This window comes from Bubalus kerabau, chromosome 7, assembly GCF_029407905.1.
Source record: "Bubalus kerabau isolate K-KA32 ecotype Philippines breed swamp buffalo chromosome 7, PCC_UOA_SB_1v2, whole genome shotgun sequence".
Lineage (NCBI taxonomy): Eukaryota > Metazoa > Chordata > Mammalia > Artiodactyla > Bovidae > Bubalus > Bubalus kerabau.
In genome coordinates this window covers 9,544,027-9,557,802 of record NC_073630.1, presented here as the reverse complement: position 1 = coordinate 9,557,802, position 13,776 = coordinate 9,544,027, and the positions used below count along the sequence as shown (strand labels likewise).

The 13,776-nt window shown below is 46.1% G+C and overlaps 1 long non-coding RNA gene across 1 annotated transcript; it reads left to right on the top strand.

Annotated features, from left to right (window-relative positions):
* The first annotated feature begins 48 nt into the window (after positions 1 to 48).
* On the top strand, positions 49 to 6,965 carry LOC129657432 (uncharacterized). The gene is made up of 4 exons (XR_008716716.1): positions 49 to 180; positions 3,963 to 3,994; positions 5,116 to 5,250; positions 6,458 to 6,965. It is a non-coding gene; the product is annotated as an uncharacterized LOC129657432 (long non-coding RNA).
* The last annotated feature ends 6,811 nt before the right edge of the window (positions 6,966 to 13,776 follow it).

Below are 13,776 nucleotides of genomic sequence, written 5' to 3'. Positions count from 1 at the left end.
TAGACCCCCCCCGCCCTGCGCGGCGGTGTCCGGCCGGTTCTCTAGGCCCCTGCCGGAAGCGGCGGTTCGCGCAGGCGCAGTGGGGAGGCGTGGCGGCGCCGTTCCCGGGCGGTGACACCTGGCCGGGTTCCTGCTGTAGTTGTGGGCTGGCTGGCGGGCTGGCGGCTAGAGGGGAAGACGGTAGGTCCAGGTTTTAGTGGCCGCTCTCTGGGTCTGCGGACAGAGCGACCTAGGAGCACAATTCCCGAGTTTGGGAGATTCTTTGAAAGTTTTATGAACTGTCCGCCACCCTGAGTGGCCCCAGTGATCCTTAGTCAGCGGTCGGAATTTGCTAGGTGCTCTGGGAGTTTGCTTCCCCAGTGGCTCAGACGGTGAGGACTCTGCAATGCCGGAGACCTGCAATGCACGATCCCTAGGTTGGGAGGATTCCCTGGAGAAGGGAATGGCAAAGCACTTCAGGATTCTTCCCCGGGGAATTTCATGGGCAGAGGAGCCTGGCAGGCTGCAGCCGATGGGGTCACAGAGTCGGACGCGACTGAGCGCCTAACACTTTCAGTTTCAAAGCAGCTGCGTGCCGCAGACAAGGTTTTAGAGATATTACTGTGCCGGCGTGGTGTTTTCCTGAGAAATTGGGCTAGGGATGAAAGGGACGAACGGAATCCCTTTTTCTTTCCCTCGTCCTGGCTCAGCTCGAGTCTACCCCCGACCCCGCTGCTAGGCGGAGCCTGGGGGCAGCAAAAATCTGCGTCTGATAGTCCAGCCTCTACTCTGTGTACCCCACCACCCCTAGACAGATGGTCAGGGAATAAAGTTCTCTTACCAAAAAGGCTCGTCAACACTGAAGAGCTTCTCAGGGAATTTTGACTCAAATCCAGTGGCTTTGAATGTTTCTATGAGAAGTATTAAGCAGATGTTGTTTAGTCGCTAAGTGGTGTCTGCCTCTTTTGCGACCTCATGGACTTGTAGCCTGCCAGGCTCTTGTGTCCATGGGCCTCTCCCCGCAATAATGCTGGAGTAGGTTTCCATTTCCTCCTCCAGGGGGTCTTCCCCCACCCAGGAATCCAACCGGCTTCTCCTGCATTGGCAGGCGGATTCTTGACCACTGAGCCACCAGGGAAACCCAATTAAGCAGATAGTGCACTACTACTGTCATGTCAGTTGTGAAGCAATTGTATTCCTACAGCAGGTGGAGAAATTATTTGTGAAATGAAGTCTGAGAAACCTGCCCAGATGTAGTTATTTAATTATATGAGAAAGTGCCTGAGTGTATTAGTTTTCTATTGATGTGTAACAAATTAGTGTGTGACACATTAGTGATTTAAAAACAAAAACAGCAACACCCATTTATTATCTCAGTCCTTAGATCGAGAGTCTGGGCATGGCATGGCTGGGTGCTCTATGTAGCCTGGTAAGTTTGAAGTAAAGGCACCTGGCTGCATGAGAGATCTCACCTGAACTTCTTTGTTCTTAAATTGAGGTCCTCATTGGGTTGCTAGCTGTTGGCCAGAGGCCAGTCTTGAGCCCTTGTCACACTTCCACTCTCTCTCTTTCCAAGGAGGTCCTTTTTAACAGCTCATATGATTAAGTCAGACGCAGGCAGGTGATTTCCTCTTTGTTAAACCTAATCTTCAAACTACCACAAAATTGCACTCATCTCACACGCTAATAAAGTAATGCTCAAAATCCTCCAAGCCAGGCTTCAGCAATACATGAACCATGAACTTCCAGATGTTCAAGTTGGGTTTAGAACAGGCAGAGGAACCAGAGATCAAATTGCCAACATCCGCTGGATCACGGAAAAAGCAAGCGAGTTCCAGAAAAACATCTATTTCAGCTTTATTGACTATGCCAAAGCCTTTGACTGTGTGGCTCACAATAAACTGTGGAAAATTCTTCAAGAGATGGGAATCCCAGACCACCTGACCTGCCTCTTGCAAAACCTGTATACAGGTCAGGAAGCAACAGTTAGAACTGGATGTGGAACAACAGACTGGTTCCAAATAGGAAAAGGAGTACATCAAGGCTGTATATTGTCACCCTGCTTATTTAACTTACATGCAGAGTACATCATGAGAAACGCTGGGCTGGAAGAAGCACAAGCTGGAATCAAGATTGCCGGGAGAAATATCAATAACCTCAGATATGCAGATGACACCACCCTTAAGGCAGAAAGTGAAGAGGATCTAAAAAGCCTCTTGATGAAAGTGAAAGAGGAGAGTGAAAAAGTTGGCTTAAAGCTCAACATTCAGAAAACGAAGATCATGGCATCTGGTCCCATCACTTCATGGGAAATAGACGGGGAAACAGTGAAAACAGTGTCAGACTTTATTTTGGGGGGGCTCCAAAATCACCGAAGATGGTGAGTGCAGCCATGAAATTAAAAGACGTTTACTCCTTGGAAGGAAAGTTATGACCAACCTAGATAGCATGTTGAAAAGCAGAGACATTACTTTGCTAACAAAGGTTCATCTAGTCAAGGCTATGGTTTTTCCAGTAGTCATGTATGGATGTGAGAGTTGGACTGTGAAGAAAGCTGAGCGCTGAAGAATTGATGCTTTTGAACTAGGGTGTTGGAGAAGACTCTTGAGAGTCCCTTGGACTGCAAGGAGATCAGCCCTGGGATTTCTTTGGAAGGAATGATGCTAAAGCTGAAACTCCAGTACTTTGGCCACCTCATGCGAAGAGTTGACTCATTGGAAAAGACTCTGATGCTGGGAGGGATTAGCGGGAGGAGGAGAAGGGGACGACAGAGGATGAGATGGCTGGATGGCATCACCGACTCGATGGACATGAGTTTGAGTGAACTCCGGGAGTTGGTGATGGACAGGGAGGCCTGGCGTGCTGCGATTCATGGGGTTGCAAAGAGTTGGACACGACTGAGGGACTGAACTGAACTGAATCTTCAAAATGATTTTGCCTCATAAATACATGTCTGGCCACACTCAAGGGGAGGGATTATATAGGATATGTTCCCTAGAGACCACAAATTTGGGGGGCCATCTTAGAACTCTGCCTATACGCAGTGTTATATATCAGAATTGAATCAGTTTGAAGAGTGAAACAGGTATATAGGTAATAAGCTGACTTGATCCAGTAATACTTTCCTTACATCTTTTAGTCTCTGTGGTACAAGTGTGTTTGTGTGTCTTTAAATCACCTCCTTTTCATTTCTGCCACCAGGATTTTGGGTTAGAGCCATGCTGGTAGAGCGTGATGCCCACCTTTCTCCGTGTAGAAATTGTCTCTCTTTCTAAGGAGCTTACAGCTTAGCACTTCAGGAAAGACATCCTTCAGTTTCACAATACTATAGTTTGTAAATTTTTTGAAGATACAAGTAATCATTAGTATCAATATAATTTGGGAATTCTAGAAGGCTGGTGAAATATATGAGGTTTCCATCTATAGAGGAAGTATTTGTTAGTACTTTCTTTGTGTTCTTAAGAACTTAAGTTCATGTGACTTAAGAACTTGAAATATGCTGGTTTGAATTGAGATATGCTACAAGAATAAGGTACCAGATTTTGAAGTCTTAGTATGAGAAACAAATATATATATATATATATATATATATATATATATGTAACAAATGTATATGTGTGTGTGTGTGTGTGTGTGTGTGTGTGTGTATATATATATATATATATATATTTAGTTAGGTGTTCAGTCGTGTCCAACTCTTTGGGGCCCATGGACTGTAGCCCACCAGACTCCTCAGTCCATGGGATTTTCCAGGCAAGAATACTAGAGTGAGTTACCATTTCTTTCTCCAGGCAATCTTCCCGACCCAGGGATCCTATCTGGGTCTCCCACATTGCAGGCTGGCTATTTACCTTCTGAGCCACCAGGGAAGCCCTGTAAAGTATATTGATATGTCTTTAATTGATTACTTATTGCAATGATACTATATGTGCATTGGGTTAAATAAAACATTAAAATAATTTCACTTTTTTTTTTCTTTTTAGGCTTTTAACCTATCAGAACATTTTACAATAACGTATGTAACTTGTATTCTATGTATACTGGATAGTGCTGGTCTTTTTTATGGAATCTAAGAGATAACTTGTTTTAACCAGAATCCCAAATGATTCTGATGCAAGTTCTTAAATCACTCTTTGAAAAGCAGTAAACTGTGATGGTGATTTTAGTAATGCCAGCCTAGGAGCTTGAATTCTTGGACAAAGTGGATGCCAGAGCTTAAATAAGAAGATGTACATCAGAGCAAGATGTTTTGAAAAAAGAATTGAGTTTTGATGACTGATGTGGAGGAAGAATGAAATGGTAGTACAGAATCCAAGGTGGCAAGCATGTAGTATATTCTGGTATTGGTCAAAGCTGCTTAACTCTGGGCCTGTTCTGTTTCTTGTTTATCACGATACCACGTGATTCTAGAAGCTCTGGTGGAACTCCTTTCACATTAACTTTTGGGTGCTTGGTTTGATGTTGACTCCATCTTATCTAAAGCATACACTCTTATCCTTACAAAAAGTTTTTTAAAAACTTGTTTTCAGTTACTTGAGTTGACTTTTATTCACAATTTGGTGACATCTTTCTAATGTGTTTTGAAGGTTTTTTGGACAGGGAGAAGTATAAATTAAGATTTATTTCTGAAGAAAATTCAAGCAGACTGCATAACCTAGCAATTAGAATTAATAAAAGATAAATATGAAAATATATGTCATAAACAGGCCTGTATTCCATATTAGGATGCTAAAATCAGAAATACTTATGCAAATTTCTAAAGCTAGAGTCAAATGGAATTTTAGAGAGAAAGTGACAATAACTTAGCGGGACAAGCTTAGAGATGAAGAAAATGAGGTCCAGAGTAATTATATAGTCTGTTCAGTATCTGGTTTTTGTGGTTCAGCCTCTCAGTTGTGTCTGACTCTTTGCAACGCCATGGACTGCATCATGCTAGGCTTCCTGTCTATTAACCCAGTATCTGTTTAGTAGAAACTTGAGTAATAGAATCTAGGGTTCCTGATTTAGTTTCTTTTAAAAGTATTTGAAGATACTCTGGAAGATGCTTGTTTTTAAAATATTAACTGCTTTTAGACTAAGCATGTTCAGTAACCTTAGGTTGTTGAGTTGTTGCTAAGTTGTGTCCAACTCTTGCAGCCCCACGGGCTGTAGCCCTCCAGGCTCCTCTGTCCATGGGATTTCCCAAGCAAGAATACTAGAGTGGGTTGCCATTTCCTTCACCAGCGGATCTTCCCCACCCAGGGATCGAACCCACGTCTCCGGCATTGGCAGGTGGGTTCTTTAGCACTGAGCCACTGAGGAAATCCTGTGAACTTTCAGTAGCCTCACAGCTGTCAGTGTGTTAGTGAAGTCGCTCAGTCCTGTCCGACTCTTTGCGACCCCATCGACTACACAGTCCATGGAATTCCCCAGGCCAGAATACTGGGGTGGGTAGCCTTTCCCTTCTCCAGGGAATCTAGAACACGAGCTTCTTGTTAAACACACACACACACACACACACACAACTTAGCTGTAAAGTTAGTGTCGGCAATAAGAGTTTACCACAACCGTGTGAATCACACGGTGTTTAGCAGGTTGGCATTTTTATGTCCAACCTCTCATTCTTAAAATTTTAAGTCTCCAGTTAACGCTATCAAATATAAGCCCAAACTGGAATATTGTTTCTAGAAAAAATTATGGCTACACACAAGACTCAGATTATATTCTTCACACTGACAACTTTCAGCACTTTATAATTCCTAAAGCTGAGGGCCTGCACTATTCTTGAATATCTTCACTTTCGTTTTCCAACTTCTACTCAACATAAACTCTTCTCTCAAGATTAGATATACACACACACACATCACAGAATGTGTTCAACCTACTCTCAACATCAATTGTAATATAAAAACTCCAGATGATCTAAATTTTACACTAAGTAGTGTAATTTTGAGAATTGAGATTTTAATCCTATGCTACTTCGGAGGAAAAAAAAAATGTGAAAAGAAATGTAACTTAATTCATTTATTAGGAAAAAAATATTACTCTTCAAGTTTTGGCAGGTTCCCAAAGTGAAGTGTTCTTATGTATGAGTTAAAAGCTACCGCCAAACACGCCCAAGTTTGTGTTTTTAAAGGGAGAGGAGAGAAAACAAAGAAAAGGACATCAACGCTGATTTTTAAATAAATACTTTCGTTCGTTCTTAATAATATGCCTAAGGCACATCTCTAAAGAACATCCCCCCACACACTTAAAAGATCAGCCCAGTTCTCCTGTCCAGTCTCTTCTGCGCTGTAATTCATTAAGGGTGGAAGTGTGCAAACGGTGAAAGGAATCCGGGGACAGACAGCCTCGGAGGAGGCGACCTCTAGAAACTGTCGGCCTCCAGCAATGGATCATTCCAGGCCTAGAAGGTCTTGGTGCTCACCCCAAACGCGCAGAAAAGTGCCCTTCGGAAAGAAACCACTTTTATTCAGGGTTTATCCTCTGGTCACTCCAGATTAAATACTGTGATAGAAGACGAAAGCGACGGAGAAGAGGATTTTAAAAGGAAGGCGGAGTAATTAAACAGAAGAGATAAGGTTTGTCCCGAAACCTTCGCCTCTGTTAAAAACCCCCAAAGTCATCAAACCGATAGCAACCCTGAACGTTCGCTGGGAGAAACGGGAGTTAAAAAGACTCAGTTAACTAAGATTTCAAAAATATTACATCTGCAGGAATGTAAAGGAAGACAAAAATGTCAAAGAACGCATTTTCAATAAAGCATCTCCCAGCCAGTGTGACCCGGGTGCCACCACCCAGCACAGCACCCGGCCCCACCGCGCCCCCCGGGAAAACTGGGAAAGACTGGGGCAGTGCTGAAGGAAGTACCTTGTTTTGTCTCCAAAAGGCAACATAGCAAACGAGGGGAGTTGGAGGTGCACACCAGGCGGCCTCGGCGGACCCTGGACTGCAGGAGGCGTCGGGGGCGACGACTCGCCCAGGTGAGGCGGGTCGCTCGAAGCCGGCTTCCCTACGGTCCCCGCCGTCGCGCCGCCGCCCGCTCGCCCCGCGCCGCGCCGCGCCGCGCCGCACCGCGCCGCCCCCTGGCGGGGAGCGCCAGGCCGGACCGCGGCGGTGCGCCGGAGGGTGGGAGTCCGGCGGCCAGCCCCGGCCGGCTCCTCCACCATCACCGCCCCGAGCGCGCCTCCCTCCCGCCCGAGGCGGCCAGCGCCGGCTGCCCGAAGGCCGCTGCCCCGAGCCGGCGACGGCGAAGTCCGGGCCCCTTCTCCAAAGGAGTGCGCCTGGGAGTCAGCACCCGTCCGCGCGCAGCAGCCTCGCCCTCGCTGCGGCTTCGCATCAACTCTCCGGCTTCCGGGCACCCTCCCGCCTCCCACTCTTCGTTCCACCCTCCTAGCCCCTCGGCTTCAGCCTGGATGCCTCTCCAATTCTCCCGCGGGCGCTTCCCACGCGCGCCTGACTGTCCGCTGCGCAGCCTCCTCCCCAAGCACAGGCTCCCTTCTCCCCACCCTCCGCAGCAGCCGCCCCGGCGCTTGGCTCCGGACCAGGAAGACTGGCCTCCGGGGTCGCCTCGGGCCGCGCGGGACCTGCCACCCCCCCGGGGTCAGCTCTCCGCCGTCCTTTGTGTGCGCGCCGCCAGCCCCTCCACGGAGCGCCTTCCACGCCGCCGCCTTGCGCGCAAACGCGAAGGAAAGGAAGAGCGCGGGACAACCAGGGGACTGGGAGGGGGGCAAAAGACGACAGCACTCACTCTGGGAAGGTTCCGGCATGGTGCTGCCTTTGGGTGCTTCTCGGTCTCGCCCCTACCCCGGCTTCTCCGCCCCGCCAGGGCCGGGGCAAAGGGGGACGGGGGAGGAGCGGAGCCACGGGGACCGCGTTGGAAATGGTGCTTCCGGAGCTGCAGGGAAGGGGGTCAAGCACTGTTTTGGTTTCGCTAAGGAGAGTTAGGGGAACCAGGAGGCTAGAGAAAGGCCCGTGAGAACAAATATATGGAAATAATCTTGCTCCCAGGGACTACCAGGGCTGCCGGCGTGTGGAGGGGGTGGGGGTGGGGGTTCGGCACATACATTTTTGTATTTGAACTTTTGTGAGCAAGTTGGATCGGATCCGACGCTTGGGTTTTTCGACTGCACTCGCCTTAAAAGTCGAGGTCTCTACACCGTAAGATCATGGCCCAACTTCAAAAGCAAAGGGCCTGAGAGTGGAGACTGCTTAATGCTTGAAGAAGGGGAGCATTCAATAGAGGAGAGAGAGAAACCCCAGGTCACGCTCCATGCCCCGGCCGGGGCTTCCGCGGCTCCTCTTCTTACCTGGTGCCTTTCCTAACAAAGTAAGAGAAGGTAAAGTCCCCAGTGATCGTCCAGCCACGCTTCGACCGAGTCCTGGTCCCATTGCCGTTGCGGCCGCGCGGAGCCTGGGCCGGCCCTCTCCATGATCAGCGCGGCGTGTCTCTGTGGTCAGCTGGTGCTGGTTTTCCACTCCAGCTGGGGTCCCTCCCTCGGAGGAGCAGAACTCGCCTCGAGACCCTCCCCACTTCGCCCTGCTTCAGTCGGGCAGGCTTTCGGCGGAGCTGCTCAGTCGCCGGGCCAGCCTCCTGCCGCGCCCCGCCTCTCCAGGTCCTCACCGTTTCCAGGTGCGGAGGGCGGGGGGTGGGGGGGGGGGTGGGGGGGGTGCCGCAGCCCCGCGCCTTCCCCGGGGTGTGTCTGAGACTGGCTCTGGAAGTCTCTCTAGTCTCTAGATTCCGGGGCGGCCAGGGCGGCGACTGGCGAGCTCTCCGGAAGCCTAGTGGCCAGGACTAGAAAGGAGGCCGTGCGGCCGCTGGGGTGCGCTGCATGCCAAGCCGGCTCCGGAGGAGCGCGCAAAGGTGACGGTGGATGTGTTCGCTGAGCGTCCCTCTCTAGGCAAGGAAAGGTCACGCTGTGGAGACCCAGCCCAAACCCAGAGAGCTGTAGCTGGGGAAATTTTCGCCCGAAAATGAGAGGTGCTGGTAGCCCGCGCTCTTTTCCCCGGGCCTGGGAGAACAATGACTGTCCTGCCTCACTTTCCGCCAGATCAGCGCGTGGGTCTGGGAGGAGCTGGGACCCACCTCCCACGAAGCCCTGACGGCGCAACGGCTCAGGGCGCCCCAGCCAAGGGACCACATCTGGGGTGACGAGATCTGGGACGTGAGTCACCAAAATAGATTTAACAGTCCTGGTGGGTAACTTCTAACAGAGCCATTCCTGTGATTAACATTAATAACCATAGTAAGTATAAATTAACTGCCTTCACAAGAAAGGCTTAATTTGCATTAAGCCCCCTTTCCTAACTGGAAAAAGATAAAGGTAAATTGAGATACAATAATCACCATGGTTTGTGTATGAAATCACAAATCTCCATACAAGTAGGTTAACTTGATCTACGGGGCAGTCCCCAGGTACCGTGCAGAGCAGCCAGTTAGCCCAGTTTTTAATTCTTCATTTATATTGAACTGGAGTTAAAGTACACATACCACGAAAAATGTATCCGTTTAAAAGGACTCAGCATTCCTACCCTGTTTTGTCGTTATCCTCATCATGCTTTGATAGGGCTTCCCTTGTGGCTCAGCTGGTAAAAAAAAAAAAAAAAAAAAAAAAAAAAAAAACTGCCTGTAACTGCGGCTGGGTTCGATCCCTGGGTTGGGGTGTTCCCCCGGAGACGGGAGAGGCTACCCACTCCAGTGTTCTGGCCTGGAGAATTCCCTGGACTGTATAGTCTGCTGCTGCTGCTAAGTCGCTTCAGTCGTGTCCGACTCTGTGCGACCCCAGAGACGGCTCCGCCGTTCCTGGGATTCTCTAGGCAAGAACGCTGGAGTGGGTCGCCATTTCCTTCTCCAATGCATGCAAGTGAAAAGTGAACGTGAAGTCGCTCAGTCGTGTCCCACTCTTCGCGACCCCATGGACTGCAGTCTACCAGGCTCCTCCGCCCATGGGATTTTTCCAGGCAAGAGTACTGGAGCGGGTTGCCTTTGCCTTCTCCGCTGTATAGTCTACGGGGCTGCAAAGAGTCAGACAGGACTGAGCGACTTTCACTTCACTTCTATCATGCTTCACAAAAAAGAATTGGGAGTCTTCCCTTGCTTTATTCTCATCCCCATCTCCCTGCGGTTTTAATATGGTATTTTGCAATGACCTAATTTTTTTGGCAGAATTAAACTGGAGCTGTGTGTTTCACAACGTGTGAACGACACCATTAGCAGTGATATACCAAAAGTGATTTAGCTGACATACTTTTAACAAACTCCTTTCCAAATATTCTTGGCAAGAATGTAAGACATTACTCACTACATAGAAACACGTAATTAAACAGATAATATGAGAACTTTAAGAAATGTCTTCCAGTCCCCCAGTGCAATGGTTTATACTTCCTTCATTAAATGATTGTCCTTTTGTCATTTCCGTTTCTTTGAAACTTCACTGCTGTATGCCAGTAGCCACAAACCAGTAAAAAGCAAGCAAAGGAGTATGAACTAATACATGATAAGTTATATCAGATTTTAAAATGAGGATGATCTTCTAATTTCTTACTATGATAGTGATTATAGCGCTCATGACCTAAAGACCATCTCCTCAGTGCTCAATTTTTCTCTGTGGAAGGTCATGCATTTCTCCTCTCAGGAGGGCAATTATATTTTAAAATTCTACTTCCAACTAAGGATGGAGTGAATTTTTGGCTTAAAATGCTTGCTTTGGTTGGCTACCATGATTAAATAAACAGGCATTATCCAAATGTCCCTTTTCTCTCCCAACCTGAAAGGGTTAAATTATCAGAAACCAGGAAGGCGTCTAAAAAAAATTGTGCAAGAAAAACAATCCCTGGACTCTCCCATCAGTGAGTCTCAATTCTGTGTGGTATAGATGTTGGGTGGGGGTTACTGTGAAGGGATGGGATGAGGCATTTCAAACTGTTCTAGTCTCGAGAAAACTCAGAACAGTACCTCTTGTAACTTTAAAGTACTTAAAGTTAAGAATATTTTGAATTGGCCTCACCCTGGCATCTTGTTCTCTGGCTTCTTTTATTCTTTATCCCAGTTTCCTCCATTTTTTTTTTTTTTAACATACATTCTTTCTAACTTATTGATATGGATTGCTCTAAGCATATCAAATCTTGTTTTAGAATAAGTTGAAGGATGAGTAAATAATAAACATTACGAGGAAATAACTTGGAAGGTGAGGTAAATGCTACTTAAAACAACAACAACAAAAAATGCAATGACCTAACAGACAAGCCCTCCAACCTGTTATATTCTCATTGTACTAGGAAAAAACTCAAATCTCTAACATGGCTTACAAGGTTCTGTATGACTTTTACTCATTTCTGTTGCTAAAGGTTTTGTTCATACAACTAGAAAAAACAAATAAAACCGTGGATGATCAAATTCCTTTTCCAAAAGAGAACACAGATTATGAAAGTCATGACATCTTTCCTGCCTTGTTTTTTTTTTTTTTTTCAAATACTACATAGTATCTTCTTTTTTCTTACAGCAAACATATATTCTAAGCTTGAGAAAATTGAGTCAATATATTAGCACATATAATAGGATCTAGGTCCCTCATTGTTGAAGGGGAAGCCTAGAAGGTACATTGTGATGTTGAAATGGAATTGGAGGTTAAAAATTAAATGTGTGTGTGTGTGTGTGTGTGTGTGTGTGTGCATGATGTGGGGAAATCCCACATGACAAGGAAATGCAGGCAGCTTTTAAGAGCTGTGGGCAGCCTGCAGCTGATAGCCTACAAGGAGCTCCAGCCACCAAGAAAATTAATTTTTTGGTATTATAACTGTAAGATTAAGAACTAAAGTGAGCTCAAAAGCAGATATTTCCCCAGTCACGCCTCAAATGAGACCACAACCACAATTCCAGCCAATAAACTGATTGCACCCTTATGAGATGCTAAGCAGTAGACATCTTCATAACCAACATCTTAATAACACTGAGTCCTATATCTATTAATGTATGTATTTATCCATTTACTTCAATCTTTTAAAATTTCTCCCAGCAGTGTCTTGAAGTTTTTAGTGTACATGTCTTACATGTATTTTGTTAAACTTATTTCAATATATATCCCACTGTCACTGAGAAATACTAGAAGCAATGATATTCATGTGTCAGAGTACACTTAGTCCTAGATTTTGGCTTAAAAATATGTTTCTTCACTTTAAAAGAAACCAAGAGTCTCTGTAGAAGATTCCAGGTCTGTGACAGGGAAAGCGCAAAATATACCTGGAAAATATTGTTTTGACAGAATGTAAGAAAGACTTAAACATAATGCCAGCATATCAGAACAGAGGACTTCCAAAGTCTAATACAAGTCTGAAACAATTAGAATATCAAAATACGTATTGATATATATTGACATATACTGATAGTAACAAATTTTAAACCATTGACTAAAATAAGAAACTGTGATTCCATACTGATATAAATAAATAACTAGATAAGCAAATAAACAGAAGAGAAAGGAATGTTCCTTACACTAGAATGTCAACAAAATGAATATAAAAGGAATCATGTAATTACAAAATCATTGAAAATAAGTTGTTAGTCACTCAGCCACCTCCGACTCTTTGCGACCCCATGGACTAGAGCCCACCAGGCTCCTCTGTCCATAGAATTCTCCAGGCAAGAATACTGGAGTGGGTAGCCATTCCCTTCTCCAGGCGATCTTCTTGACCTAGGCATTGAACCTGGGTTTTCTGTATAGCAGACGGATTCTTTTACTGTCTGAGCCACTAGGGAAGCCCAGAAAAATCACTAATGGTCATTAGAATTAACTGATGAGAGTGTGATGATGGGTGGGATATTTACATAGCTTGAAGTATCACCTGGCAGGTTTCTTATTAGTTACCATGGGCAAATAGTATCTTTACAACAAAGAGACTCTAACCAAGTGATTCATTATCACTTCAGATCAGATCAGATCAGATCAGTCGCTCAGTCGTGTCCGACTCTTTGCGACCCCATGAATCGCATCACGCCAGGCCTCCCTGTCCCTCACCAACTCCTGGAGTTCACCCAGACTCACGTCCATCGAGTCAGTGATGCCATCCAGCCATCTCATCCTCTGTCGTCCCCTTCTCCTCCTGTCCCCAATCCCTCCCAGCATCAGAGTCTTTTCCAATGAGTCAACTCTTTGCATGAGGTGGCCAAAGTACTGGAGTTTCAGCTTGAGCATCATTCCTTCCAAAGAAATCCCAGGGCTGATCTCCTTCAGAATGGCTTGGTTGGGTCTCCTTGCAGTCCAAGGGACTCTCAAGAGTCTTCTCCAACACCACAGTTCAAAAGCATCAATTCTTCGGCACTCAGCCTTCTTCATAGTCCAACTCTCACATCCGTACATGACCACAGGAAAAACCATAGCCTTGACTAGACGGACCTTTGTTGGCAAAGTAATGTCTCTGCTTTTATTGGGACAAACCAATAGTATACACATTTAATAGAACATACTGAGGAGGATACAACATTATATTTATGTCATTACTGTCAAAATTGTGAATCTAATCATGAGGATGAGATTGATTGATTTCCATACAAACATACCTAGATTGAGGGACATTCTGCAAAATAACTCGCCTGCATGCTTCAAAGATTTTAAGGTCAAGAAAGGTAAAGACTGAGCTGTAGTTATCCATTGCTATGGAATGATATTACCACAATATTAGTGGCTTAAAGCAACACACATTCATTATCTCTGTTTCTGTGAATTAGGAGTCTAGGTTGGTTGAGCTGGGCACTCTGCTCAGGGGTGTCTCACAAGGGAATCAAGGTGCTGGCCAGATCTACAGTCTCATCTGAGGCTCAAC